At 39.9% G+C, this 23,803-nt stretch overlaps 1 protein-coding gene across 15 annotated transcripts in view; it reads left to right on the top strand.

The window, feature by feature from the left end:
* Nucleotides 1-6,822: 6,822 nt before the first annotated feature.
* RALYL (RALY RNA binding protein like) overlaps nt 6,823-23,803 on the top strand; it is a 632,446-nt gene continuing 615,465 nt past the window's right edge. For 6 of the 15 annotated variants that reach the window (XM_040993900.1, XM_040993924.1, XM_040993863.1 and 3 more), the window contains exon 1: nt 6,892-7,126. The gene's annotated coding sequence lies outside the window, so the exon portion shown is untranslated. Of the gene's footprint in view, nt 8,016-23,803 lie in introns of all 15 variants that reach the window. The other 9 variants (XM_040993872.1, XM_040993917.1, XM_040993819.1 and 6 more) reach the window with 4 other exon arrangements.

Here is a 23,803-nt window from a genome sequence, read left to right as displayed (position 1 = left end):
TTAAAGTGGCTTTTGAAGTTGCCTTCTGAAACTAAGCAAGAAGTAAATTCCAAAGGAAATTAATGAAATAAATTATATATTGTATGAGGATAGAGAAAAGATGTTTTGATAGATGTTCTGAAACCAGCACCGAAACAATGATGTGTGCAGCCATTTGGAATGAAGGATGTGCTGCTTTTCCATGAAGTGAAGCCAAACTAGAGTGTCTGTGTATTTATAAGTCTGTTGTTTGAAATATTCATATTTTGCCCAGTGGCCTACTAGTAGTTCATCATACTGTTATTTAGAAAGCCTGTGTTTGATCTTTGCTCCTGTTTTCTCTGGAGCTTTAAATGAATAAAACAACAAATAATTCACTACCCTAAAGCCGAACAGCCACAGGCTGTGACATTTTCAAATCTTAACAAGTCTGACCCCTCCCTACAGAGAGGAGGAAAACATCCATGGGGGGAAACTAGGGTTTAAAGACATGCACACATCAAGGCCATGAGCACTCTCTCTTCTTAAGTCTCCTTTAGCAAATGTCCATTTATACATTTGTTAATATAATGATTTAAGTAAAAGTAAATTATGTATTGAGTCCTATCCCATCCACATATATGCTCCCATTTGTACAGCAAGATCTAGGAAGATTTAAGAATTTCGAGTCCTGAGGATGCACAGTAGTAGCAATTACCAAAGAAATAAAGAAAATGGCACATCAAAGCAGCTTCTTCACGGTTTCACAGAGATCAAAACAGATATGGGGAGTGAACCAGCAGGTCTGTCTGTGTTTCCCTCTCTCTCCCTCTGTAACTCTGACTTTCAAATGAATAAAGGTCTTAAAAAAACCGGGGGCAGGGGGGATAGAGATTTGTACATATCTCAGCTTAGTGTTAATACACTATCGTTTTTTTCCAAATGTCTACTCATCGGTTTGTTCATTCAAAAGATGCAAATATGGAACTACTCATTACTTCAAATTTTAATTCTATTGTAACATTACAGAAAAATGGCTCAAAGGACAAAGACTAGCTAATTTGTGTGCAGACAAATTAAAACTATAGAAGAGAGGGAGAGAGAGAGAGAGAGGAAGAGAGGGAGAGAGAGACAGAGGGAGAGAGGGAGTGAGGGAGAGAGAGGGAGAAAGGCAGAGAGGGAGAGAGAGAGAGTGGAAGAAAGGAAGGGAAGAGAAGGGAAAGGAAGGGCAGGGAAAGGTCAAAGGACACAAGCTGGAGCCTCCTGAGTTGTAAACCTGTCAAGTTGTGTCAAACAAAAGGTCATCTGAAGGGTGTGATCAGTAAGTTCTTTCCATCCTCTAGGCAAGCTAATCACTCAGACGAGTAGGGTCACTATTTCCTTTACTATTTTCTCAGAAAGGTGGGAAACCCAGAGGAATGGAAATTCATATTCCAATAGGGACACACCCCTAACTAACATTTGCTATCCTTGGAATAAAACTAAAATGTCAGAGCGGCATCAGCACTTTGATATTAGTAAATGCAGCTTTGGGGAAAAAACAAGCATATTGTACATTTTTAAAGGGACTCCTCTTTTTTTTTTCCACCTGCACCCACAAAACCTGTTAACTTTATGATATGAAATTTCATTAATAAAATTTGAGATTTTATGTTACTAAAGACAAATAATTTAGTAAATTTTGTGGGATTTCAACTGTGTTTTATTTTTCTTTCTGCTCGTTCACTCCTCCCCGAAAGCTGGAGTTGTCTCAAACCAAGGTCAAATGGCAGGAATTGAGGTAAGATCTTCTGGTCTTAAGAGTTTGCTAATGAGCGGTAGTGACTGAGCAGCCTGATCCAACACCTAGTGCCTTGCATAGCACACACACGGAGGAAGTTGCAGTCACAGGCAGAGCAGAGACTTCAGTATCAGCATTCTGATGCAGATGTCCCAAGTGGTAGGAGAACCACTGCGCCAGAAGCCCACGTCTGCGCCTTGAGTGTCACTGGCTGATAGGAATCTAAGACCGATGGTCATCTCTGCACATTCTTCTCTTGAACTCCATGAAGAAACACATGAATAACACTAAAGTGAAACATAGTACAGAGCTTCATTAAATGACTTTCGGTACTTATGATACCAAGTGTCTAAACCTAATGTTTTAGAAATGAAAACAATAATAAACAAGAAAATCTCTGTAACATTATTAAGTGAATCGTGACATCAAAAGAATCAACTTACTGATGAGTTTATGAACTTGTGGGTAGGCAATAAAATGTCAGCTCTCTTCACATACATCTTAGTGATTCTTCCTCTTAAAATTAATTTTGCAATGCAGCCAATCTGAATCATTTAGATAAGCAACGTTATTAATTTTTTAGACTCAAAGAAGATAGATTTTGCTGGGTATTCGCTCTTTAGAAAAATCATTTGCTCTAGTGAAGAGCTTTTGTTAACCTCAGCGAATGTGTTCTGGGATTTTCAGACAACGTCATCACACTAAAGAACTTTATTACTCTATCTGCAGGGACTTTGTAATGTACTAACATCACATGAATTTTAGGGCATATCTGTGTGACCTAAAACTGTCCAGTGTTGGCACTTGCCTAATATTTCCCAAGTGTTTAGGTTTTCCAGGCTGACAACGTTCATCTCAGCCATTTCCTTTTGCATCCTTACCGCTCACTCGCCTTCCCTTTTCCTAGCCTTGTCTTTTCAGAGTCTTAGCAGTAAGGACAATGTGTGCCCTGACCAGGAGCGCTCCATCACTGCTCTTCAGCATTCCACAGGCGTGGAAAGTCCTTACTCCGTGTTAGTCCCATGACCTTTAGAACCTCAGTTTCTTATTATGACGATTTTCTGATGTTACACACATCAGTCGGCTTATAGACAGGGAATAGCTATTAACTGGAAGACTTTCTTTCCTTTGTGAATTTTCCCAACCAGACTTTGTTTCATTGTGCATAAATTCTTTTTTATAACATTTCCTCGGACTTCTTAAAAGTTTATACTCTACGAACATATTTTAAAATATTCCTTATATCCCCTTCAGGCTTTTTAACGTTCAGATTGTTTTTGGATACCTGGTTCTGTTGGTAGGATGAACACATTTTCATCTTTACTCTTAAAACCCAAAGAAATGCCTTGGATAAATTTACTGTTTCTAAATTTCTTAACAGAAACTTTTGTTTTCTTTAAAATGGATGATTGTCAAATCGTAAATGAACAAATAGTAACAAAGGAGGCATTCCACCGATCATGTCTCACTACTTTTCCTCTCTGCACCTCGATTATTTATAAGGAAACTCTGAAAAAAAAAAAGAAACTCAGGTTCTGTCTGTGTATATTTCCTCTCACTTTCTTGCTTTATCATGGGTCTATATTTATTTCAAAGCAGACACATCTATATAATAATATTGGTAGACAGATCAACTTGCCTTATGTTTATTTTCTTAATAGTTTATTAACTTTCTATATTGAATGTACATAAATGATAATTTTGATATACATTTAATTCTGTGCATTAAATTATTATTTATTCTTTATTCCATAAATTAGTATTCTTTCTTACAGTATACGGGCTGAGATAAAAATGTTTCTAAAACTACACAGAATACTGATGCTGCCTCTTTTCTGATTTTACTCATGACATATTCATCATCACTGATAAATTAGTAAAATTTCACTCACTGGGCCCAGCACGATAGCGTAGTGGTTAAGATCCTCGATTGAACTGCCAGAATCCCATATGGGCTCTAATCCTGGCAGCTCCACTTCCCATCCAGCTCCCTGCTTGTGGCCTGGGAAAGCAGTCGAGGACGGCCCAAAGCCTTGGGACTGTGCACCCGTGTGGGAGACCTGGAGGAAGTTTCTGGTTCCTGGCTTTGGATCAGCTCAGCACCAGCTGTGTGGCCACTTGGGGAGTGAACCATCAACCATCCGAGGGAATATCTTCCTCTCTGTCTCTCCTCCTCTCTGTACATCTGACTTTGCAATAAAATAAATAAACCTTAAAAAAAATTTCAGTCATTATAAGTGTCTTATCTCAAATTTAGAATATTTTTCAGTTATACTGAATGTTTTTAGGAATTTCCATAGTTAACTTCTCAGGACATGCCTCAACTTTTGTTAGGACTGTTTTGCTAAGAAAAATTTAACCTCCTCACCTCTGTATTTTAAATAGTCATTTCCTTCTCTGCTTTTTTATTTTTTAATGAAATCCAAACCCTGAATCAAATTAAATGAACTACAATTGTCATTGGCGGTAAACAACATAAATGAATGCATTCTCACAAAAATGTTTTAGATGTGCTGAACTTCAGGGAGTCACACATCTGTAAATTGACATTAGTAACACTTTTCAGGACATTTCATATTTCTTACATATTTCATGTAGCTGTAAAACTAGACATTTTTTCCCCCGTAGTCCATCCTTCCTCTACTGGCAAGAGGTTCCTTTGAAATATTATTTAATCTTTCTCATAGAACTAGCGTCATCTTCAAAATGATTGCTTCAGTGTCATAAAGCTGTACCAGGAATTAAATGAATGGGAGGCTACGCATTGCTTTGTTTACCTCCATTTTTAAAGTGGTGATGAAACTTAAAGATGCAAAAAATGGGATATTGTAAATAAACGGTAGTGGAATATTTTGAGAAGAGCCCTGCAGTTATGTAAGTATTGGGGGGGGGGTGGTGGTGGAGGATTTTGCCATTTGGCTTTTCCTCAGCAGCACTGCATTTAACAAAAAAGGGGAGTCATTTTATTGAATAATAAAAGCCTGACAATCACTGTGATTGGCTGACAGCCATGACTGCAGTGTAATTCTAAACAGCTTGTTTTTCAAAGTTCTTCTTGAATAATTCTTGAAAGTTCAGGCATTGCCCAGCCTGGTGGAAAGGTTCAAAACTCATTTTACCAGTGAAGTTTCTCACACCTTTCATCCCTGAAAAAGTAAATACATGAAGACAGAATTTTCTAGTAAAAGGACTGGAATCAGCTACTTTTGACATGGAAAGGAAATCTGAAGAAAAAAAAAAAAACTCAAGCCTAGGTTTCGAGGTTAGATAAGATGAATTCGTGAGTCAAGGGGGGAAAAGGCCACACTGAAGAGATGTCACTTTAACACATGAAGGCTGACACATTTTACAATGAAAAGTGGAGTATTTTCATTATCCAGCTTAAGTCTGTGATTCCGAATGGAACTGTAAGCTTGTGTAGTTACCAAAGCCATGTTGAAGCATTCATCTCTCTCCGTCAGCATTTCTAATTAGCAATCCTCGCTAGAGAGTATGTGTAATAAGTGGGTATGCAGTTGGCAATCCAACAAGATAAATATTTAATGGCATTCTAATGGTTATTTCAAATGTTTTATTTAAATGGCGGGTTAAAACTTTATTTAGCCAATGAATTCTGACCAGAATGTTTGAGAAACATATTTGCTATTGGAGCTCTCTCTGTAATGGATGTGTACTTAATTTTCAGAATTTATCCGGGTTAGATCATCTCTGATGGAAGCATTTTATCTTAAATGTCAGCACTGGAAACAGTGAGATAGAGATCGGGAGCAGGGATCTGTGAACTGAAGAACTGTGTTAATTGTTCATCCGCGCGCGCACACACAGAGATGCTAATTATTTCCACACAGTCCGGCTTCCGAGCAGCACAGGGCAATGGTCGAACTGAAGCGTTCTAGCGCTCAGTAAGCTGATTCTTCAACAGGCAGCAACAGAAGAAGCCCAACGCATCCGATGATTGGCTGCTGGCATCTTTGTTCTGGCGAAAGGCATCCTGAGCCAGCTGCTGGGTGGAGAAACCCCTCCCTCTCAGCCTCACCTTCAGCCTCCACCGCTCAGCCACCTGGGCCGCGCGTGCTGCGGCCGCCTCTCCACCGTGGGAGCACGTCTCCCCCTCTCGACTGCCCAGGGCTTGCTCCATCCCGGCGAGCACTCACACAATGGACTCACTTGTTTTCCTTGCCCCTTCGCTTTGACTTCCAGCTAGAACCAACAACTTGAACAAGTCAGGCAGGAGTCTCCGCCATGGAGCACGGCCCCGCGGAGCCTTCCAGACCAGCTGGGAAGCACGCGCGCACACGCAGACAAAACAAACAATGCCTAGTCCGAGAAGGAATAAATGAACGGCACCCACGCCCCCACCTGCACCTGCTGTGCAACCTGGAAAAAAAAAAAAACACGGGGTTTCCTTTATTAAAGATCTTGTTCTTTCAAACTGCAAACAACCATCCCTCCACGAAGACCCCCTGCCTCCCCCCCCCCAAAAAAAAAGAAGCCGCGTTGCTTGGATGGCGGTAAAGATTGTGGTTCTGTCTGTGACACCCCTCCCCCCGAAACACACACACACACACCCCTACTCCAGTGTCTTGCTGACGGGAGAGACACGGATCAAGGTGGGGAGAGAGCGAGGGAGGCACGAGACACGGGAAACCAGGAAGCCAAGAAGCTAGGAGCTAAACTGGGCTTGGACAGTCAAACTTCCAGAGAGGCGAGGGGTGGGAGCTCTCCCCCGAGGTAACTCCCCGGAGATGACACCGAGATGAATCCACAGAGAAGTGGCCAGCAACAACTTTGAGGTGAGCGGGCAAGTTGTGCACCTGCACTGGGGGCTTCCTTCCCACTCTGCCCGCGGCGGAGGCGGGTGGCGCCGGCGGGGGAGCAGCAGCCGAGCAGCCGGGGAGCAGGAGCAGGAGCTGCGGGAGCAGGAGCAGGAGCTGCCGGGAGCAGGAGCAGCAGCGGCGGGAGCGGCGGGAGCAGGAGCAGGAGCGGCGGCAGCAGCGGCGGGAGCGGCAGCTGCGCGCCTCCGGCCCAGCCCCGCACCGCTCCCCCTCTCGCCGGCGCCCTGCCCGTCTTGCGTGTGCGTGTGTGCGTGCGCTCAGCCTCAGCGTGAGGGGCACCTGCTCGTCCGGGCGCACGGCGCAGAGCCTCGCCGGGAGCCGCTCGCAGCCGCCGCTCGCAGCCGCCGTCTCGCCTGCCGGACTTTGGGGCTTCTCCCTCCCCATCGCAGCCCCGGAGCTTCCCCGCTCGCCTGCAAGTCAGCCTGGCTCCGAGTCACGTGTCAGTGCCTGAGGCAGAGACTGAGAGAAAAAAACGCGCTTCATTCCTTCTTCCACCGCCATACTGTATTTTATACTAAATCTCATTTTTATTCCAACCTTTTACTCCCGCTCGGTGAGTACCTTCTCATTGGCATTCTTGTTCTCCTTTTTTTTTTTTGGTCCCCCTTTTTTTGTTTTTGTTTTTGTTCTTTTTCTTTTTTTTTTTTCTTCTTTCTTTTTTTTTCCACTTCTTTGATTATTGTTTATATTTGGGAAAGCTGGAGGAGCATGGTTTTGAGCCTTTTCCTGAACCCAAGTTTTTCTAGCATGCGATCGGTCAGTAGACGAGGAGCTGTGTCCAGGAGTCCGCGGCGACTGTGCCCACGGGGAGCGACTCCCAAGTCCAGCACAATATGCAACTGGTTTTATGGAAAAAAAGCGATGAAAAGTATGGTGTTTATTTTTTCCCCCATGGTTAAAAATGAGGAAAAGCATGTTTCTAACTCCTTTTTCTTTTTGGCGTACTCTTTTTCTGCTAACATTTTTGTATAGGTGGGATTTCACGGCAATGTTTACAAGTTTGTGCTCTTGTAATCTTGATGCAAACCACTGAGCAAAGACGCTAATTTTATATTTTTGTGCCCTTTTTTGGAAGCCGGTGAGAACATATCCGTTTTTTTCCCCCCCTCCCGTTTTTGATACCCCGTTGATAACATGAAACTTTTCTTGCAGCTGGTGACTGGGATGCTTTTTAAACCAAGCACTGTATTTTTTCCTCCTTTAAATTAACTGTGACTTTTGCACAGGTGACTTTTTTTTTTCCAAAAAAAAAAGAGATAATTTTAAGATAGATATCCTGATATCTATATTATCCCTTCTTCCTCCCTCTCCCCTCTCCGTAAATCAATTTTCAAATGATGGCAGTGGAAGGTTTTTCTGAAAAAAAAAAAAAAATGAAGTGCGGTTTGGTTTCCTTGTCAACGGAGGATGAAGTGAACAGCTGAGCAGCTCGCAGAGAGCAGGTACTTGGTCCCCTCGGAGGCGTCTCCCGGGTGTGCAATGACAGCGCTGGTCCTGGCCAAGAAATGTTGGTGTGCGTGTCGTGTGTGTCTGTGTGTGTCCGCGCGTCTCCGGGCAGTGTCTGAGCCCGCGGTGGGGAAATCCGCACCGGGAACCTCGGAGCATCAAAGTCCCTTCACGGCCTCGGGATTTTTTTTTTTTTCCTCGGTTGTGCGCAAAATACAGTTCCCCCGTCTGACTGCGCCCGGGTCATCCGCGCGGCGGGAGGCGTGGGCGCAGCGGGCGGTGCCGGCCGGGAACGCGGTGCCCGCGGGTAAGTTCTCCGAGGGTCACTTGGCGAGCAGCGGCCGGCGGTGGGTGCTGGCCGTCGGGTGGGCCGGGCGACTCCTCCGAGCGCGGTGGTCCCGGCGGGAGGCAGGCGGAGCAGCCCGGCCCGGCAAGGCTCCGCGCGGCTGGCTCCTGGCCACGCGGGCCGGAGCTCCAGACGTTTCCGGAACTGTGAGGATGGCCTCCGCCCTTGCCTGCTCAACTCCTGCTCCTCCTCTTCGCGATGAGTAAACAACGCGGTAGATCTTTCCCAGCCTGGTTTGCCGCTTGAGAAGAAGGGCTTGGCGGTTCTGTTGCATCTTTGCTTTCGCTTGTCCTGTTGCGTGGGTTTGAAGTGCTTGCTCTGGCGACTTGGAGGAGATGGCAACAGGACTCAATGGAATGAGGATCACTTGGGTTTCACATTGAGGGTGAAACTGCTCCTTTGCATTAATAAGAGTTCACCTCAAGAAACAAAATCGTGTTTAAGGTTTTATAAGGCGATCCCCTCCTCCTCTTTTAAGCCACCTGATAGTGGTCTTGAGAACTGGGAATCATTGGAGGTGAGAAGTTGGTGATGGTGGCATACAGGTCAGTGTGTTGGTGGTCTTGAAGTATTCTGTGTTGGATGTGTTCGATATTTGTTGAGAGTTCTGTCACTTGTTTTCAGTGCGGTCTAGCATTACTTTTCAGCGACGCTACCAGTTGGCAATGAAATGGCCTTTCTATGTTTCTCACGGTGACAGAATTTGCGGAACAATGTGCTGTCAGGATACGTTCAGTAAACTTATACTTTAAATCCAGAGTGACTATTACCTAAATGAATGGGTTTTGAAGCTTTGATTTTCTCCCCTCCTCCCTTAAATAAGGAGTCCCAGCTTAAGTTTATCCTCTGTTTATTTTTGAATTCTTCTAAAAAAGCATAAAGTAATTTAAATGACTTTTTACTTCTCAGATTGAGTTTTCTTGTCCGTTGTCCATAGATGTTAAGACTAACTCCAGTGTATGGAAGTGCTCAGAATTGTTTTCAATGCTCTCAATACGTTGTGTGGGAGATATTTCACGAAAGCTGTGATCTCAGTTTGAGAAATGAAGTTTTCACCCTTATGTTTTTACTCTTTGTGGTGGAAGGAGTGCAAAGGGTCATTGGTGTGTAGAGGACTGAAATTTAGTTGTGATTTCTAGAAGAGTGTGCTTTTTAGAAATTCACATTCTGTTCCGTGGTCTCAGAGGTCTTTGAAGTTGCATATAATGAGCTCTTTTTGTATGCAGCCTAGCTTTCCTCTGTAAAGGCAGTCTGGTGATGTGCTGTTTTTGGTCACGGTGGCCACTGGATATCTTCAAGGACTTAGGTCAAGGTTTGAGGCCAGCATGATGTCATGTAGTCTTAAATTTGGATTTCCTTGTTTTGTGGAGGGAGAGCTTGGCTAAACGTTCACATACTCTTTCACATGGTTCAACATTAAACATTTTAAAAAGTTATTTGCCATCTTATTTGCTCCTAAGAACTCTAACGATGTGTCTAAGTAGAAAAGGTCTTATTTTGAAAATGTATGATTTTTGTAAGTTGTGTGCATTGTCTTTCAGTTCTTTTAATACACAGGAAGAGAAAGAGAGAGAGAGAGAGAGAGAGAGAGAGAGAGAGAAATATCACCAGAGTGTGCTCAACACTGAATTTTCATTAAGTGAGGCAGTTGCTACAATAAGATCAGTCCACTGTGTATCAAAAGTTGGGGCAAAGCTCTAATGTCTTGCATGATGTTTTCAAATGAGTTTTAAGTAACAATAGGACCAAATATTCTCATAATTTTAATATAGAAGCAGAGAGCTAATTGCACTTTAAACTTTGTGAGTGAAGACCAAAGAAATTTTGTTCATCTCATATTTACATTTGCTTTTGTCATTCTGTGTGTCATATACTTATATTTAACGGGAATCCATGATATTCACTTTGTCCTAACTGCCCTGTGTAATTACAGTGGAATTTTACAACGCTTGAAACTGGCTGCCTGGTTTTATGTTTTCTGGGGTTTAAGATGGTTGGAGTTAACATCTTAGAGTTAGCACCGCCTACTGGTTTCTTATGGGAAAGAGTATTTTTTTAAAGCAGCTGATCACTCGAATCGAATCGACATAATTGTATAAATGTTTTTATCTGTTTGTTTACGGAAGATGGTTTCCTGGTGGGAGAAAGAACAGTGAAGTAAACAGAATTAATTACTGCATTATGGGCTTGCCTTAGACATTATCTAATTGTGAGAAACAGATCAACATAATGTCAAATCAAACTATTCAATTTTTTGAAACTTTTTCGGGCATAGTAAGATGTGAGTATTGTTAAAAATGCTAAATGTTTGGATCAGCTATATGATTTCTATCTCAGTCTCTTAATTTTATTATTATTATTATTTGAGAGGCATGTAAGTAGATATAAAGATAGACAGCTGCCGTGTGTTGCTTCAACTCTCTAGCACCTGCAGTTTATGGGCTGAGCTGAGCACACACGCCAGGAGCTGGGAGTGCAATCCATGTCTGCTGGGTGCCTAGCACAAGTCCAGATGTTTGAACCATCACTCATGCCTCCCATCACAGGGAGCTGGGGACCGGAGTTGGGAACTGGGGACCGGAATCGAACCAAGGCATTTCTGTTGTGGTACACGAGCAGCCTAACCAATGGGGTAAACACTTGCTCCTCCCAGTCTGGAATATTATAATGAAAGGAAGGTTGGAGCTCTACCTTGACTATGTGGTCTATGCGAGGAAAACTTTCCATCATTAATGATTAACAATTGTTTCTTAACATGTATCTTCATGTGGTCATAGCCAATTATGTAGTAGTGTGGCATTTTTTTCTTAATGCATATCAGGTAGCCATAGTGTGGAGATACAATACAGAAGTCTACACACACATTTATGAAGGCATCTTTTCATATTCTTAGCCATAAAAATATATCATCTGCTAAAAACTGAGAGCCTGTGTAGCATTTTCTGACTGTACCACTGACAGTGGGGGAATGTGTGTAGCGTAGATGTCTTTCCGACAGTTCTTGAAAATGCCCAGCTGGGTCACCACTGCAAGTCACCTGTTGGGTTAGTAGAATTATGAATGAGATTATAGGTATTCCGTCTTGATTTTCTGAAATACGCATTGGAATGTACCGCTGTACCCTCACGCTAATGAAACACTTAAGTTTTATGTGCATAAATTAAATACATCTCATAAGAATTCCATGTAACATGCTTAGTATTATTTTGACTTGCTTTAACATGCCACAGGTGACATTTCCTCCTTGGAAAATATAGCAGTGGAAATTAATTACATTTATATGTAATCTGTGTTCAGAGATGTTTATACACATTTCCACAGCCATATGCTGCATTGTAACAGGAGCAATATATTTGCAAGTCAGTTTGGAAATTGTTGAGAAGTGGGAGTAAGGAAAGTCTGTTATTTTTTGTTTTTTAAAATTTTTTAAAATCCAATCCAGACCTGTAGAGAAAAGGTCTAACACTTATAGATGTGCCAGATGAATGCACTTCCGTTTGTTCTCTGTTGGGAATTGGTGACACCGTTTCACATGTAAGACGAAGCTGAGAGCTGAACCAGTGATGCTGGAAGAAGTGGCTTGTGGGATCTGCACAGGCTCCTCATGTTGCTTGGTTTGTACTGGGACGCCTCGTTTGTAGAGATGATTCTTCTGTCTCTTTTTCCTGATATAGAAAACATATTTAGTCGTGATGGTGCTTGGGTCAGACAAAGTAGATGTTTCTCTGTCTCTGCATGGACTTTTCAGGGATTCCTGAAACAGAATTCAATATTTGCTGTGTGCAAAATTCCATCTCTGTTCTTGAAGCTTTTTAAAACAAGTTGTGTAAATTAGTCTATCACACAAGGAAAACCAAATGGCTAATTCTTTCATAACACAGCGAGTCTATAAATATAGGTGTCTCCTCTGTCTGCCAACATCACAGCGTTAACATCTTCTCCATCTCACATTTTCACTGTTTCGCAGATTTGGACATGATGTTTTTCAAGTTCCCTTTGTCTGTTTGTTAACATAAAGTATATAACTGAAAGATATTTTAAGATACTGTATTTAATGGCCTCTCAAGATATCAAAGTCTTCCATTATTAAAAAGTTTCTTTGGAACTAGAAATGTGACTATTTCTGGTAGAAAAGGGGAAATCTACACACATTAAAAGTAGTGCAAATGAACAAAACAAACTAGATTTTCAAAGACATTTGTTAATAAACCTAGAAGTCCACAAAAGCAGCGGGTTTAGAGGGCAAATATTAACATTTGTGAATTTAATTCAGAAGCCTGGATATCTTAAAAACTAACAGTAGCAAACAAAACAATAGAAAATAGTATTTGGAGAAGAATCTGATTTGGCTGAATCTTGAGAACGTGTCAGTTATGGGGAGAGCACTAATTTGAAGTTATGTCATTTGTTTCTGTATAAAATGACAAATGTGTAACTGAGATTGATGTCTGGAGCCAGGAAACACATTAGAGCCAGTAAGGAGATTTTACAGAATCATCTACATTAAGACTGCAGGAGGGGGGCTCCTGCTGCAGGTTGACATTCCACCAGGGATGCCATCATTCCAGTGGGTGCTGGTTCCAGTCCTAGCTGCTCCATTTCCAAACCAATTCCCTGCTGCTGACCTGGAAGCATAGTGGAACATAGCCCAAGTCCTTGCACCCTTGTGGAAGACCTGGAGGAAGCTGCTGGTTCCCAGTGTCAGACCAGCCCAGCTTTGGATATTATGGCCACTTGGGTGTGAACCCATTCTCTGTGTAACTCTTTCAAGTAAAATAAATAATGTTTAAGAAAAATAAAGACAAAAATTTTTGATTCCCAAGAAGAAGTTGGGAAACATCTCTCCATATATTTTTTGAGTAAAAAAGAGTGAAATGCAGAAAAATAAATGTAAGTACATTCGGAGCCACTAAAGCTCAGGAAAATGTGTGTGTGTGTGTGTGTGTTTAAAGAAAAATAAATGTATACACTGGTTTGTATGTATGTGATATAATGCCAGAAGAAAAATCAGTATAGAACTATATAAATGGACTTTAATTTACATACAGAAATAATATGAAGGATATGCAGGGATATTCCTAGAAGAAAATGCAGAAGGCCAGTATATCAAATGCTAAGGAAGAGTGTAAAGTTTTTGGGAACAAATGTGATTACTATTCTGCCCACTGAAAAGGCTTCAGCCCAACACCTCTCCCTGTGCAGTGAGCGTACCCAGTGCAGAAATCATGTTATCTCTGCATCATTCCCCTCTTAGGGGAACCAGAAATCTTTAGAGGCTTGGCTGAATTTGGATTTGGGCACAAAAATATCCGTGATGCACCTGGAATATCTTGCTGTGCCAGAAAGTAAGGAAATACTCAGACACAAACTAGGCTGCTTCAGTGTGAAGAAGAGCCAACATCAAGGGCATTCCAGTTGGCAGATCTGAGTCAGTTTGAGACCAAGAGACACTGTAATATGCTATAAAATGTCAAATAAAAAAATCAAGAGTCCACAGTGATACTGTACATACGAAAGGAAAAAACAAAAACAAAACCAACCAACCAACCAACCAAACAAAACCATTAACATGACAATTCAGGGGCTTTAGGCCCGCCAGCAGGCCTGTGTCACCAAGGGTGAGGCAACCTGCTCTTCCGCGAAGAACCACGGAGACAAGCTGGTGAGGAATGTCCCTGTATTGTGCACAGGTTACAGAGTTCACAGGGTAAGGAAGGTGGAGGGCAGGGGAGAGCCTTCCCGCCGACCCCACGCCCACCAGACACTGTAATTGGCTGTTTTCCTAGACCTTCTGGTCATGTCAGAGGTCACTTCCCGGTGACACACTCCCCTTGACCTTCTAGCTTTGTCTGGGGTCACACTCTGAAAGCTGTGCCTCAGGCCATGGGGGGGGGGAGGGGTTGAGAAGCTTTGGGCCACACTCTCCAGGCAGCAATCACCCACAGACAATGATAGAATTAATTAGATGGTCAGACTGCCTTTCTGGAGGAACCTGTATTCAGGAGGGGTCACACATGAGAAATACGAACTACATGCAGGAAATTTGTACAGTTATATAATTATTTGTAATTGCTAATGAAATAAATGGTTTAGACAAGGAGGGGGAGAGGAAGGGAAGAAGGACAGGAGAGAGAGGACAACATCCTTGCTTGCTAACCAATTCTGAATCCATGGGCTGTTTATATTGGTTTCATTATGCTTTAACCATTCTGTACATTTTATTATGGTTTCATACCGAAAGCTAAAAAGTAAACTGTTTTTGAGAAAAAGATGTATGTTAAAAGAAGCAGATGACTAATGATTTTTTGGGAACAGGTTGAAAATCTTCTAGGAAGATTGATGTGATCGGTATTGGCAGAAAAAGATGATATTATCTTAAAAAGAAAATTTGTATATTTCCGTAAAGTAAGTGTTCATTAATTTATTATTTTCTGTTAGTGGTATAATGCGTGGAGAGAATGGGGTGATAAATACTACTAATGAGGAGGCTGCCTGCAGGCGGTTTACCTTCTAATGGTGACTTTAGCCTTCTCAGATACATCTGAGCAAGGTGATATGTTGATCTAGGAATAAGAGTTTAGGAAATAAAACAGGAGGTAACCACGAGGTTTGTGTGAACCTGAGCAGTCATAATGTGGAACTTGTGACTTTAACATTTATAGCCACTGGAATGGATACAGTCGTATCAAATTCTCTAGTAAGGTTTATCCAAATGAAGAGGTTAGCCTGTATGTAACAAAAAGATGACTGTATTCAGCTACTGACTGTGCTGTGGAAAATATTTAAGTAAATCTAGAGTGAGCGTAGAGTAAGAATGCATGAGACTGGAAAACCTGGTCAGGATGCGAGGTAATAGAGGATTCACTATTTTTAATAGAAAGAGCGGTTCAAGAATGGAGAGTGTCAAGAATACTGTATTGTCAGGTTTTAGAAGTTGGACATGGTCCAACAATTAGCAAACTCCCCGGCGTGCTAAGGCATGCAGCTAACGAAGAGCAGGCTTGCTGGTGAGAAGCTAAGATTTTGTGAGATGTAGCCAGCCATTAAAGGCACAACTTAGGAAAAGACTTACAACAGATTCAAAGCTTGATGATAGGGAAAAAGTTGAAAAGAAAGCTATAAATCTGTTAACAGTATTTATGACTTTTCTGGAAGCTTACAATTAACTAACTTGAAAAAGTTTTTTTTCCATCTGTGACCTCCGAAGTCCTTTCTTTGGAACACTGTGAAGCATACTATAGATATTTAATGTGTGCATTTATCTTACTTGATTTTTAGTAGAATTTTCAGCTGGCACAGAAATAAATTCTGCATGAATATGGCAATGCAGACCTTTAGAAGAAATTCATAGATCAGAACCAAGGGACCACTAATGTAACGCCTTTATAAATGTAACCGTAGGTGACTCAGGCTACCGAGAAGGCTATAGAGTATTTATCAGTGCATTTTGTATTTCTGAACAAACTTCTTTTAATCCAGAATATAGATAGCAGGTAGACAGGCAGGGGCCTTGCATCTTCTATTACTGCTGCGGCCACATTGCATTTCACATTTGATCAACTGTTCTAGAATAGTCTGACATCAAAGTGCTAAGTAGTATTGAGCCTCGTCTTTAAACTGTGCTGTGAGAATTTGTTATTTTCCTAGATAGCAGTATCTCAAAGAAGAGCAAAGATCAGACAGGTGACTTGCCAAACGTCTTAGTGCCATTAATGGCTGAGCAAATACCTGAATTCAGGAACTTTGGCTCTGCAACTTGGATGCACACCATTTTACCTTGTTTAAAGTTAGAGAAAAGGAGATGTCTTGATTTGTACATCAATAGGTCAGTGACATTTGTCTAATAAAATGACACAGTCACATAATTAATGTCCTCACAATAGCTTCCCTTAGGAGGCACGGAAGCTTGCTTTAAAAAGTGTGCTGCAATAGTTTCTGATTCTGATCTCTCTTTTCAAAGCCTGCAAGAATGTTTGTTCTCGGGCATAATGGATGAGATTTTGAATTTGGGTGTTTATTCAGCTAGATTCTCTTAGGGTCTGTTATGTCTGTCACTGTGTTTTAGGATTTTTTTTTTTTTAATGCTCAAAAACAAAATAAATGGCATTAGATATTCCCTCATGAACTGACAATGCGCACTGGGGGAGGAAATGATGCGTGTGAAAAGTAACAGGGCATGAAGTTACGGGAATGAAGGAGAATTTAAATGATTGTTGTTCTTTGGAAAATTTGTAATGCTGTGATAGTATCGCTTTCCGTCTCAGGTGGACAGACAGGGACCATGTGAGAGCTGGTAGAGGAGATGTGTGGAAAGAAGCAGGGGCAAAGAACAATGGTAACAAAAAGATCTAGCATGAGCAACCTGGAAAGAATATTTGAGGATGAAAAGCGAATTTCGGAAACATAAAATAGAGTCAGAGTCAATCTGCGTAAATATGTTGTATTGGGTTTTTAAAATTCATATACGATTTTATGCTGAAAAATTTCATCCTGATTTTGTCGTTATGAGGTTTTGTTTGTAGTACATTCAGATTACTCAAAATTTCTAATGAAAGAAGTGTCTTAGTTGAAAACGTGAAGTACTATCAAGTTATACAATGAGTTCATAAACGACTGGTTTTGCAGCTGAAATAGCAAACGATAAAGTCGTATTAAAGTCTGTAGTAGATTTGTTTGAACTCATGGTATGGAAACATTTGTGTTTTATTTCACTTTTGAGCCTCTTGTTTGCAATCTTTTTATGTCAAACCCTTTGTCCTGCCACTGGTGGAATTCTAAGCGTAAAGGAGACAAAAGGAATTGTAAAAGAGGAAAAATTGTCGGAGCGACACTGTAGCAGCAAAGGCAAGACGTTCTGGGGATCAGAGTGTGAGGCAAGTCATGCAAGCAGACAACATGCATATTTTGATTTTAAAAGAAACTCTTTATTTTGTATGTTGGCAGAGATAGAGATGAAGTAGAGGTGACAGAGACAGAGGAGTTGGAGATGATGGAGACAGAGAGAGGTCTTCACCTATTGGTTTACTCCATAACTATCCAAAACAGGCAGGGCTGGGCGAGACTGGAGTCAGGATCCCAGCACCCCGTCACATCTCCCACGTACAGATCCGAGGTACTTGGACCGTGGGGTGCTGCCTCCCAGCATGGGCATTAGCGAGAGGCTGGAGTTGGGAGCCAAGCCAGGACTGGCAGCCAGGCACTCGGGAAAGGCCCAGGGCATCCCAAGGAACAGCTGCTATGGAAGAAGCCTGCTCTCTACATACATGAGGTGGTTTTTTTTTTTTTTTTTTTTTTTAATCGTAAAGTCAGATATACAGAGAAGAGGAGAGATGGAGAGGAAAATCTTCTGTCTGATAATTCACTTTCCCATACAGCCAGAGCTGTGCCGATCTGAAGCCAGGAGCCAGGAACTTTTTCTAGCTCTCTCACATGGGGGCAGGGTCCCAAGGCTTTGGGCCCTCCTCAACTGCTTTCCCGGTCCATAGGGCAGGGAACTGGATGGGAAGTGGAGCTGCCGGGATTAGAACCAGTATTCATATGAGATCCCGGGGCATTCAAGGTGAGGACTTTAGCTGCTAGGCTACCGCGTAGGGTCCTTCATTTGTGGTTTTTAAGGACATAGTTTAGAAAGTAAAATGAAGCAGATGAAATTAATTTTTATAGTATGTTTTGTGGCACTGAACTGTTTCAAAATATTATTGTAGCCTGGAATCAGAGCAACAGTTTTCAAAACCATTCCACATTTTGTATTAAAAATGTGAAAGCTAGTTTCTATTTTATTCCCTTAGTACAAAAGTTGCTACACTTACAGAGCTCATTTGCTTAATGCGTAATCTCGTGTAGTTCTTAGAGCTCCAAAATGTTTCAAGACTTTGTCATTTTAAAGTTCTTTTTGATATCTTAATTCTTATCAGAAATTGCCAACATAGAATTTTTTTGTGTGTATCTAATTTGGGTTTATGGGCTTTTTTTGGATACCTTATATTTTATTAATTAAAGAGAACAGACTGTGTGTGCTCCCTAGAGATAGAACTAAGAAGAGTACCACACTTCCTTCCTTTCTCCCTCTGTCGCTCCCCCCTTTCCCTCCAGGTTTTTATTTCCATTAATTTTTGTGACATCATTGATTACACTCAATTATCATAGGCATAATGTCCTACTAACCATAGCATTCAGCAGGTAGGAATTCAAAAAAGGAAGGCCACAAAAGTTCCACAGAAGTATTAACAGGGCTTAAAAGTGACATCAGAAGATTTCCATTTCATTTCTGCACATTATTTTTTGAAATATTTATTTTTACATGAAAGGCAGATTTTACCCAGGTACAGAAGGTCTCTGATCTGCGGAGTCACTTCGTGAATGGCCGCAGTAACCAGAGCTGAACTGATCTGAAGCTGGCCGCCAGGTGCGTCCTCCCAGTCCCCCACAAAAGTGGGGAGCTCCGGACTTAGGTCATCCTCTTCCTTCTGTGCGACAAGCAGAGAGCTGGACCAGAACTGGAACAACCTGGACATAAATGCTACCCATGTGGAATGCTGGCGCTAGCAGGGAGAGGATTAGCCTGCATCCCATCGTGCCAGCCCCACTTGGCTATATCTTATTTGTATTCTCTTTATTGCCAAATATCAGAGAAATTGTGCTGCTTGTCTTTTTTTATTGAATACTATTTATTCAGAAAAAGAATAAAATCCTGTCTTTTGCAACAAAATGAGTATAAGTAGAAATCATTATGCTTAGTGAAGCAAACCTATCTCAAGATAGATTTCTAAAATGCTGTATGCTCGTTTCAATTTTAGTTTTCAGGTTTTTTTTTTTTTTACCAATCTAAATTGAAGTCCATTACAATTCATTTTTTTGACCAAAAAATGATCCTAAAATATGAGTTGATTGTAGAATTATTCAATTTGTCTTGATATTATTGTTCTTTAGCAACAAGATAGGCACTTTTACCCAATCTGGTTCTCCAGTGTGTTCATTTATTTGGCCTTGTAGGTAAAGAAATAATGCAACTTTAAAGAATGGATAGCATTTTCATATAAGCAAAATTTGTACCAGTGGCATTAGGTCCCTGCATTTTTGGTCAGTAATATACATGATTCAGCAGAATGATTCACTACCTTTAAAACAAAATGATATATTTAATATATGAAATGACATATACATTTATTATGTATTGGTTAAAAGCTTAGTTTCAGAAATTAACAACATTGTGAAGTCAATTGACATGATACTGAGTGACCAATGTGTTAGAAAATGCAAGTTCTTAACCACATCCTGTAACTACTTCATTTGACATCTCAATTTTAGTTTATATATAGCCAAGTGCTGTAAACCTTAAAATGGTTATAGAGTGTTATTCAGCTGTTTTGTCTTTTTTCGTCATATTTATATTTAGCAGCTTACAGTATACGAGTGTGATTTTTACTGAACTACATGAATTTTAGGGTAGTCCACACAGGCTTGTAACTCTAACAAGGCACATGTTAATGATCGAGGAGCAGAACAGTTTTAGGAGAGGTGTGCAGAGAAAGCTTCAATACCTTAGTGAGGAGTAACTGATCTTTGTGTTCCACCAAGTGAGGTATATGAGAATCCAAGCTGACTTTTTCTAGTCTAAGCTTTTCTTATTAGTGTCTCTCTGTCTATCTGATCTGATTTTGGGGGCTCGGGAGCGACCCTGACGGCCATTGCAAGGGAGGATGGGGAGCCAAAGTTCCAGTCACAAAGCATTTTCACATACAGTTTACTCTATGGTCCTTGCTTTGTTTTTGAGCAGTCAATGATCTCAGAGGTGAGGTGACTCACCAAGGCTGCTCACCTGGTGAGTGACAGGGAAAGACTGGTTACCATGTGCCTTGAAAGGTAGCCATCTACTCTGAGTGCTTTAGATATTTTAAGCTTAGTTTGAATCATAAAGTACTTAATACAAGTTTTGTGTGCTTCTTCCTATATTTATTATGATAAATGATTTAACATACTAGATATCCTTAGGATACAAATTAAAACAAACTACTACTTTTTTTTCTAATTATTTTCATTCTAACTTTTATAGCAGTATCATTTTGGGGTGTCTGAGTTTTTTTTAGCATAATGTTTCATTTAACATAATATTCTGAGCGTTGTTTCTATGAACTGCATTAAATCTTTTTTTTTTTTTTTATTAATAGCACATTATCATGAGAATTGATAAGAACTGTGCTGTAGTAATTATCATGCATTTACTGTAAGTCTGATAATCTAATGCACTAATCAATTTCTTAAACATTAAATACAATTAGGAATTAATTAAAAATGTAAGATAACTTTTTCAGTTTGGGCAAATTGCATTTTCAACAAATCAAAATTAATGTTTTGTTACTGTAAATATGCCCTGTTAGGAGTATATCTTGACAGTTTTGTGTTATATTTGAGAACAGTTTATAGCATAAAGAGATTTTAAAAATGATTTATTGCTACTTATGAAAGGAATAAAGCCAAAGTTCTAGTTTTCATTTCCCAATGGCATTTACTCTTACAGATTCCAGTATGTGAGTTCACTGTTTGCATTAAACGTGAAATACATAATTCTCCTATTATTTTGTGACTCTATTAATTTATGTATTCAAGACATATTCTTAAAATTAATTTTTATCATTCTATATTTCTGGAAGTATTGCGTAATGTATAAGAATGAAGCTGAATGTGCAGAAAAGATAAACACTGATAAATTTTATAAAAAGTTAAAGTTAAGGTGGAATCTTATTTTTTATTAAATCAGAGGATGAATTTTCCTGTGTAGTTCCAGCTGCAAAATATGACACGATGTGTAGTGAATAAAGACACGTCAATTTTTAAATGTTGGAGTGACCATGACCTTATTGGAAAAAACATTTAAAAGATTATTAGCTAATTGTTTATTCTTTGGGATTAAAGTGATTTTAGTCTCTTTGATGAACATTTTTGAATCTCCATCAGTTTGATGGGGAAATATAAACATTAAATATTGGCGCCGTTGTCTCATTGTTGAGTTGTTGAAGCTGAGCACAGCATCGCCCTTCTCTGTTCAGGTCCTTCAAAGTGGTTTTGCATGTGACTGTTGGAATACAACTGCTTGAGTGTACGTTCGGGACATCATGTTAACAATGGGAGTATAATTTTAACAGCTACCTTCCAAGAGGGGTGGGATTTATTAGTTATGTACCATTCCATTCTGATAGTGTACTTTACCAAATGAAGCTATGAATATTTTGGTGGATTCTTTTATCTCCTTTTATTTCTATTTTAATTCATGAATAGTGGTGTTTCCTGCTAGTTTTATTTTGGTCTTGCATATCACATGCACTAGTAGTTGAATTACACACTTTTAGCTATGTTTTGGTGGAACCACAAACTTGACCCTTACTGCAAAGTTGAATAAACAGATTTGTCTATTTAATATTGACAGTACTGTCTAGATTCCATGTACTTAGAGATAATTTACAACATGAAATCATGTAGAATTATCAAGTGAAGTGCTGATGTCTTTTGGGGCAATTTTCATGTTACTTTCAGGATGATTTTAATACCTAAAAGCTAGAACTTTTTGCTGTGAGAATACATTTTACTGTGTGTGTGTGTGTGTGTGTGTGTGTGTGTGAGAGAGAGAGAGAGAGAGAGAGAGAGAGAGAGAGATCTTTTTTGGTCTAGGCCTGACACTTCAAACATTTAACACAGAAATTTCCAACATTCTTCTTTTAAAATTTACATTTAAAATGTTACATTGATGTCTCAATATTTTTACCACGTATGTGTGCATTAGCTTTTGAGTGTAAATTATAACTTTTTGTTATGTACCAGTCATAGATGAAAATACTTGAAAATAAAACAGAAATAGTTTTACAGAAGAATGGGGTAGAGCTGTCAGTGCTTGCTGTAACTGTAAATTATTTTCAGCAACACAACAGCAAAACGTTCATTATGTTCAACAAGAAATAAGCGGAAACGAAAAGTAGACTTCCAACATTTCCCATTTCTCACTCAGATAATTTGGGTTTCTTGCTTTTCACCAGGAGAGAGCCTGGTACTGTGAATCATTTCTGGCAAAGACAGGTACTTCCTGCAGATCTGCCTTTGAGCCTTAGAGTTGCCAAGGTGATTAAAGATTGCTGAAAAGAGCCATTTGGTGTTCCACCATTTTATGTCCTATTTTTTTTTTTTGGGGGGGGTGTGATGATTTATTGCAGAAGTTCGGAAAGTCACAGAATTAGCAGGTTATCCTAATCTTCAAAGGATCCTTCAATTTTTTTGTTTCCTTTATCCTGTTGCAAGCTAAGCAAGGTTTTCTTCCATAATATTATTCATGGTGATAGAAAAACGTGATGTTACTCTGAGTGTAACCTATGGCTGGTCAGTTGCTATTTGTGACACAAAATTGAGAATTTCATAGAAATCTTTAGATAAGCATCCCATGCCCATTTTTTTTCTGTCTTTTTGTGTTTTCTTCTTTGTTATTTGAGTGTTTTATTTTTATTATATTCTGTGAACTACTGGTTTGTAATTAGTTGGAAATAATAATCAAACAAAAACAATATCCAGGAATTGGGCTCAGACACTCCTACAAGTTTAGGTCTTTCTAGATTATATATCTTAAAAATTAAAACTGCGTGATTCAGTTACCTAGCTGTTAAGTTATTCCTTCATTTCCTCATGGACACATGATAAGGTGTCAGACTCTGATAGAAAGATTGAGTCAAACAATGTGCTCCTGTCAGTGAGCTCACAGTTTTCAGGGGAAATCTGTGAAAGCAGTTATCTTTGTGCTTAGAGATTCAGGAAACTTTGGTAAAAATGAATTCTGTTTGTTAAGTAAACATGTGGATACATAAATACAAAATGTACACACACATATATGCATCACTCAGTGTATATCATACTCGCTCAGTGAATATATATATGAATATACTTAGGTGTTATTTTGGAAACCTGTGAATTCTGTGTGAATTGCTTAAAATTTCAAAAGTAAGCATCCGAGATGAATCACTTTTGAAACATTCTTGTAGTTTAGGAATTCTGAGCATAAAAATAAGAACACAAAATAGTTCATAGAGACACATATTCCTGTAGTCCCCCAGAAGAACTGGACCGACTCAGAATCATCTTTGGACATGTAGAACTCTAGTTGGAAAAATCATGACAAAGAACACACACACACACACACAAATTTTCCCGGTTTTGATTAAACTATCTGGAAGAATATTGACAAGTTTAAATCAACAATTTTCTATCTTAGAGGTTGGAAAATAATGTTTTTTTCTTCTTCACAAAGATTATACACATGCTGAGTTAAATATTTATGTTGTATTGTAGCTGTATAGGAGGTAACTACCTGCTTGTTCCGCACATATACTTTTTCTATTACAAATCAATATCAGTATTAACTAAATTAAGTCACTTTGCTTTGTGTTAATCTATTTATGTTTC

This window comes from Ochotona curzoniae, unplaced genomic scaffold (assembly GCF_017591425.1).
Source record: "Ochotona curzoniae isolate NIBS_2020 unplaced genomic scaffold, NIBS_Ocur_1.0 contig_1071, whole genome shotgun sequence".
In the NCBI taxonomy this organism is placed as follows: domain Eukaryota; kingdom Metazoa; phylum Chordata; class Mammalia; order Lagomorpha; family Ochotonidae; genus Ochotona; species Ochotona curzoniae.
The sequence above is the reverse complement of the archived record's forward strand: the minus strand, read 5'-3'. Positions and strand labels throughout refer to the sequence as shown.